General features: G+C 40.5%; 1 protein-coding gene across 4 annotated transcripts in view; it reads left to right on the top strand.

The window, feature by feature from the left end:
* The first annotated feature begins 2743 nt into the window (after positions 1-2743).
* Positions 2744-6547, top strand: part of capn5b (calpain 5b) — a 64920-nt gene continuing 61116 nt past the window's right edge. For all 4 annotated transcript variants that reach the window (XM_063485463.1, XM_063485462.1, XM_063485464.1 and 1 more), the window contains exon 1: positions 2744-2950. The gene's annotated coding sequence lies outside the window, so the exon portion shown is untranslated. The remainder of the gene's footprint in view (positions 2951-6547) is intronic.

The following is a 6547-nucleotide window of genomic DNA, read 5'->3' as shown; positions in this document are numbered from 1 at the left end:
ACCAAAATACATCATCTGTATGAACTTTAGTAATAATTCAATCAGTTGTGTTGTAAAAGTAGTACCCTCTTGTAGTCCAGGGCCAATCAGAGATCACCAGTAATTCTGGCAGAGATTCTCTTGGGACAACAGCTGTCCCAGGTTTTTGTGCCTATACATCACGCTGATTTTAACATACACTATATAGACAAAAGTATTTATCTCTTTGAATTGCTGCAGGTGCACCTTGCCATGCAGTCTCCCTTTACAAACATTTGTGAATGAACAGGTTGTTCTAAAGAGCTCATAGAATTCGAGTGTGGTGCTATAATAGGATGCAATCATTGCAACAAGTCCTCCCTCTGAGATATTACAGTATTTAAGTAGCCTTATTGCAAAGTGGAAGCAACAGCAACTAGTCTCCAGCCACGTAGTTGGAGAGCAGAGTCACCAGTGCTGAGGTGCATAGTGCCTAACAGTCGCCAATGCGTCTGCAGAGCTCCAGACTTCCTCCTATCATTAACATCAGCACAAAAACGGTGCAATGGGAGCTTCATGGTATGTGTTTCCATGGGCAAGAAGCTCCTATGTGGGTGGCCCAGTGCTTTTGTCCATATAGTGTACTTCACTGGATCAGTGAAAACTTTGACCAACTAGTGATGCTGGAGGAAAGGCAAGTTGGCTCTCTTAAAATAAGTGGCACTCATCCTCTGGGGACCAAGAAATTTTCTTTTCATTAAACATGGAGATATTTTGAGCATTGAAATTTAAATGAAAATTGGATTTTGTTTAACGAAATGGTGGTTTTTTCTTCCAATCAATAAATCTGAGGCTCACGTTAAAGGCAGTTTGTTCACCTGTAGATAAATGATATTCCCAGCAGCATTATAAAGGTGGTCACTGAACAGCAGATGGTGCCAGAGCGTCAGCAAAAAATCTGGAATCTACACAGCAGTGAGTGTGCATATGAAAATCCATCACCTTAAAAAAAAAAACTCCTTTACACGCACTTGTGGAGGTATAATTCACCTCAGTTTCTCACTGGTAAGGTAAGCTTGCACGGGCTCGATGTAACTAAGTACTGTACTCTCAGGAAAACTTAAGGAAAAATAAAACAACTATTAAGCTCCAACGTTTTTGCTCATATGTTAATTCATCAAGAGCGAAATATTTTTAACAGGTTTTTTTGTTTTTTTTTAAATCCAGTGATGCTTTTGTCATGCAAAAAGCTCCAAAACTCCTGAAACGTGAGGCGGTTCCGTTTTATTTTTTTAAATAGTTATTACTTATAATTTTTAAGATTTGGTTTTAAAACACAAATGATGCACAAGTGTCACTTTTGACTCTGGGTCACGTATCACTATTTTTCTGTTTTTCAAAAATCAGTCAGTTAATTAGGAAATTAAATGAGCAATGGCAGAGTTCGTGAAGACTATTAATATCTTATCATCATCTGCTTTTTAATACTTGGTAATTGTTATATTAAATTCCCTCGCCAATACTTTTGCTTTACATTTGAAATTGAGGGCTTACTGTGTGAATTTGTTGCTTTTTTGATGAAACGACTCGTTTTTTGGCAGTAAATGCGCAGTCGCAGTCGGTCCCGTTCATTTAAGAAATGCACGGTATTATTTTATTGCACTTTGCAAAGCGCAGATCTTGTGTTTTAATTTAATTTAATTTAAATATCAAATAAACCTAGCTGTGTTTATTTTTGTTTTAATGACCTTAACTGTTACATAAGTGGAAACCTGTAATTGGGCGGATAGGTTTCCTTAATTACAGCAGATTGCGTCCTCTTGTTATTTGTGACAAAGGGGATTACAGCAGGCCCGTTAACCGAGCGCAGGCGCACTGTGTACAGCCCAATATTGAGGATTCCTGTTACGAGGAAGCAAAGGAGATACACAATTTCCCATTTGTACCTTCAAAATAAAACGCACTGAAGCGCGGTGTTAACAAACCCTCTTTATAATTAGTGGTAGAACTAAGAAAGCAGGTGCTATTTCTTCCCGAGTAAAAGTCGGCTAAATGTACTGGAGTACACGGAAAATGAGGTAGAAAAGGAAATTAAGCTTAAAATTTGGTGTTTTACAGAAGTGAGTACGGAGTGTAACCAAAGTTGTCAGTTCAAGATAAACATTTTTAAAAGATCCTAAAAGCGCAATATATACAGACAATAATTCAAAGTTAAAATATCAATAACTAAGCCGACGAATAGGGAAGTAAAAATACCTGTCTCTATGGACATCACAGTATCTGCCATTTTGATTTCAGGCATGAAGCTGGCACCTGTCCAGGATTTTTTATCATTTCCGTCTTGATAACAGTCGTAATCAGCTTCTACTCAGTTAGTAGTTAATGTTATGGTTTAACTGGTCTTTGAGTCGACTTATGGCTTGGAAATGGTACAATGTACCAATTAGCATGCACTTGCTAGCGATTTATGGGCAAAATTTGTTTTGGTGAAAGAAAGACTAAAGGCCAAGGGACTAAAGACTAAGTGTCCTTTTATTTAAATCAAACACAGTATAATACACAATATAATGTGCGAAAAGTTACAGATTTTTATTTTGTAATTAATTCATTTTTTAGAAGTAAATTTTAAGCTCCTGCTCATCTTAATTAGGGGCTGGGGTTGTTTTATGGCGCCCCCTGCTGCTCCGCTGGCTATATTACAGGTCATGTGTGTACGTATTTTTTTTTTTTATTTTGAAATCAAGAGAGCGGAACTTCCCGTTTTCCATCCGCAGCTTGACGCTGCTTGGGTAAGGAGAGGAGAGGAGGAGAGAGGAGCTCCGTCGGCGGACCAGGGAGAGCGTGGAGAGGAATCCCAGCAGCCCCCACCCCCCCTAGCCCCGGAGAGCGAGAGCCGGACCGGCTGGATCCCCCTCCTCCCTCGCCCGCTCCCCCCCCTGCGGAGGAGGACCCGAGAGAGACCCACGTTGCCACGGGAGAGGCCTCGGTTCAGGTGAGGGTGCTGTTTTAAGCCGCTTCACGCTGCTCTCCCGCTTGCAGGCAGGTGCTGTGTGAAGGGCTGCCGGAGATGGAGAGTCGGCGATCAGCGAGTTAAATCTCGGTAGATTCGATATCCTGTTACTTACTTATCGTATGATTTACACGGCCTCTGTGTCCAGGGCTGCCGATAACGAGAGGTGAGGGTGGGGGGGTGAACTCGTATTGCACCGGTGTGAAAGCAGCTTTTACTTTGCGCAAAAAGAGCGCTATATATTGTGCATCTTGGACGGGAGAGCCGCTCTCCCAGGCTTTACTGGTCTTGCCTGTGCATTTCAGGGCTTGCAGCATATCCACTGTTTCAAAGGTGCTTAGTCTTTTACATTCTCGTTTCATATTTACAATGCACAGCCACAGTTGCAGTAAATCTGTGTGGGAGCCATATCTGAGCGAGCTGCTGTTACCCTCACCAAATATCACTCACATCAGTAATAATGGCTCCTGCTGAAAAATTAAAGCCTTTCTCAGTAAGTTTTCCTCTCAAACAGGGACTTTCTGCGTGACTCTGTGCTGCCTGTTTTTCTCCCCCACTCCACTCGGAGTAATAAATTAGTAATTGCACAACTATATTGTTCTGCAGAGAACCCAGAGGGGAGTGGATGCACATTAATAGTCTATGTTTGGACCACTTGCCAGCTTTCAGGGTCTAAAAGTGGACACTCTCAGCATGTTTTTACTGGCATTCAACCTTAATCCGATTCATGCCAGGTAAATTGCGTAAACCCAATAATCGCTACTTCATATGTGCCATTATTGTTCATTAAAGAGACGATAATGCTCAAAAATGTCAGCTTTTTGTCAGGTTTAACTAACACCTTATAATATTCCTAAACCACATAATGTAACATTTATCTATCCCATCATATAAGTGTCGTATGAGCAGCTAAAAGTGAAACAGTCCGGCCTGGGTGGACTTTGGGCATAAGTGTTGTGTGTTATAGCCAAGCCCACAGAAGCACAAGGAGATACTGCAGAGGGGAGATCACGATGCTGGGAGGATGGGGGAAGCTGGGATAGCCCTCCTCCGTGATGCAGGAGAGAGGTGGGGGCGGTGGATGAAGGATGGTCTGGCACACCCTTCCCTCTCCTCTCTCTTCCTCTCTTTCCGTGGTGTTCTGGTGCATTACTCCTCCCTGTTCACTTCAGAGCGTAATCAGTCTGTCAGCAGAAGCAGACTCAATCAGTCACTCCCTGACCACCACCACCACCACATCCAGTTCCACCTGAACACACTCTGATATCTGACCACACATTCACCACATCCTTCCTGTGGGGTGCCTCGGCTTTAAGCTCAAATCGGTTCAATAATCTTTATTTTCCGTTGTTGTTTTTTTTGTTTTTGTGACTCAAAGTGTTGTCTATCCGTACAAAACCAGATGGAAACGTGCAATACTCACATCACTCTTTAAGTTAACTACGCTACAGCCCACCTACACTGCATTTCTGCTCTACATACACCCTTATCATCTCTAGTGTGTGAATTTCCTGCATGCATCGTGAGCAACAGCTAAAAGAACAGAAGAACAGCCTCTTACTGTGATTCCAGGGTGTGTGTGGACTCATTTGCACATCATTATTCAGTGATGCCTTCTCCCCCCAGATCTGATTAGATACGTGTTTTTCTGACTAGCTTAGAAGACGCGTTGCCATTCAGTGCTGTGTCCCAGGAGCTGTCCGTGGTCCTTAGATTGCTGTGCGTAAATGCTAGCACTTGGGTGTGAATGGGGGAATGAGACATTTTGCAGAAAGCGCTTTCAGTGTTTAAGTAGAGTAGAAAAGCTTTATATAAAAACCAGTCCATTTAACATTAACCATTAATGCTCTTAAAGGAACTCTCTGTCTCTTTGCTGGTATAATATGGAGGTAATTTCATTGGCTCCTCTATCAAGAATCCACAGAAGAAGGTAGGCGTGCCCCAAGCTCCTAATTTGCTAACAGATTAAATGGAAATATGCCTACAGACTTAACAGTTTACCTAAAAGTAAGAAGAACCTGAGTGTGGGTAAGGTTAAGCAAAACGTACAGTAGAGTCATTGTTTGTGAGTTTACTCTGACACACAGAAAAACTTTTCATTTGGAAGTTGTAGGAGTGCAAAGACTGCATTTCGAGATCTACACATGACTTCATTTGAATTGTTTTAGTACAGACTTGTAGCAAAGCATGAAGTGGTGATAAAAAAACCATTTTTTTTTATCATTGAGCATGAATGTGTAAGTAATTTTTGCTTTATAAGACCTGGTAACCACTTTATAACCGTGTTATAAGCCAAACCTTTATCTTTTCCTAAACCTGACCGTGCAGTTTTTCATTCCTCACTGTGTCACTGATACTTGAATTTGGTCCAGCTCTTCCATTTATCTCAGTCTCAGTCTTATCAGACTCATCAGAGTCAGTCGCTCCAAAACAAATATTTCACTCACTATTTTCAGCCATTCATCTTGCCTTGGTGGATCTGGTTTGTGGCATCGCTTTGTGATGGATTTCTTACAGGCTACTAACAAGATTTTAAACAGCTGTCTGTCTTCTCTTCTACTGACACAATATTTCCTTCCATATTACCTAAATATGGTACCTTGGTATATGAAAGCCCAGTATTTTGGCAATCACCAAAATTTCAAATAATTGTACTGAATTCTTGAAAACCGCGTTCTCTTGAAGTATGTGATGATTTAGTGGATTGTTGTGTCTCCGTATTTGCAACCGTTCATCCTCAGAAATACTCACACGTTACTTTTCCCATTTCTGTTTAACATATAGTGTTGTAGTTCCTGTTCTCCTCATTGTTGGTATAATTTAGATATTATTCTATAATTGAAAATACCTGAAGTGGTCCTTTTTGTACATTGTAAAGCTTTGTTTTATCTCCTGAAACCAAATGAAATCCTTTTAATTAATAAGCTATCAAAAAAAGTAAACTTTTGTCTCTGGCATGAGCGTCAAAGCGATTCACTCCATCACCAACCCACCAAACCTCCAAATGCAGATTTTTTTTTCCTATGCAAGTGGAAAATGTCCATTCTGTAGATATGAGGGCGGACTGCTGAAGAAAATGTGTTCAAGGACTCAAAAATCATGTAAAACCTGACTTGACTTTATTTTCCCAAATGGGGAAACTTGTTGCGCAGAAAGACCCTGGCCTGATGGTGGAATTGAACTCAGGACCTTCTTGCTGTGAGGCAACAATGCTAACCACCGTGCCACCGTGCTGCCCTAATTTATTTCATTCCAATGAAATGAATTTACTTATAGCAGATGGCACAAATGAGTTTTATATCTCTTAGTTTTAAATCTTTGGAAGTTTTGACTTTATTCCCAAGCAGAAGTCCTGAAATTCTTCTGGTGAAGGATATTTCTTTCTGGCTTAATGCATCTGCCACAAAACTGAAATTAGTAAATTAAAAAATGTGAGTCTGCATTGATTATTTTTAATATGTTATTAACTTAAAATAGGTTGCTGTGATTATTAAAAAATTAGGTTAGGTTTAAAATTCAAATCAAATTCAAATTCAAATTTTATTTGTCACATACACAGTACGATATGCAGTGAAATGC

This window comes from Pelmatolapia mariae, linkage group LG10_11, assembly GCF_036321145.2.
Source record: "Pelmatolapia mariae isolate MD_Pm_ZW linkage group LG10_11, Pm_UMD_F_2, whole genome shotgun sequence".
NCBI classification, from domain to species: Eukaryota; Metazoa; Chordata; class Actinopteri; order Cichliformes; family Cichlidae; genus Pelmatolapia; species Pelmatolapia mariae.
This window is presented reverse-complemented; position numbering and strand designations above follow the sequence as displayed.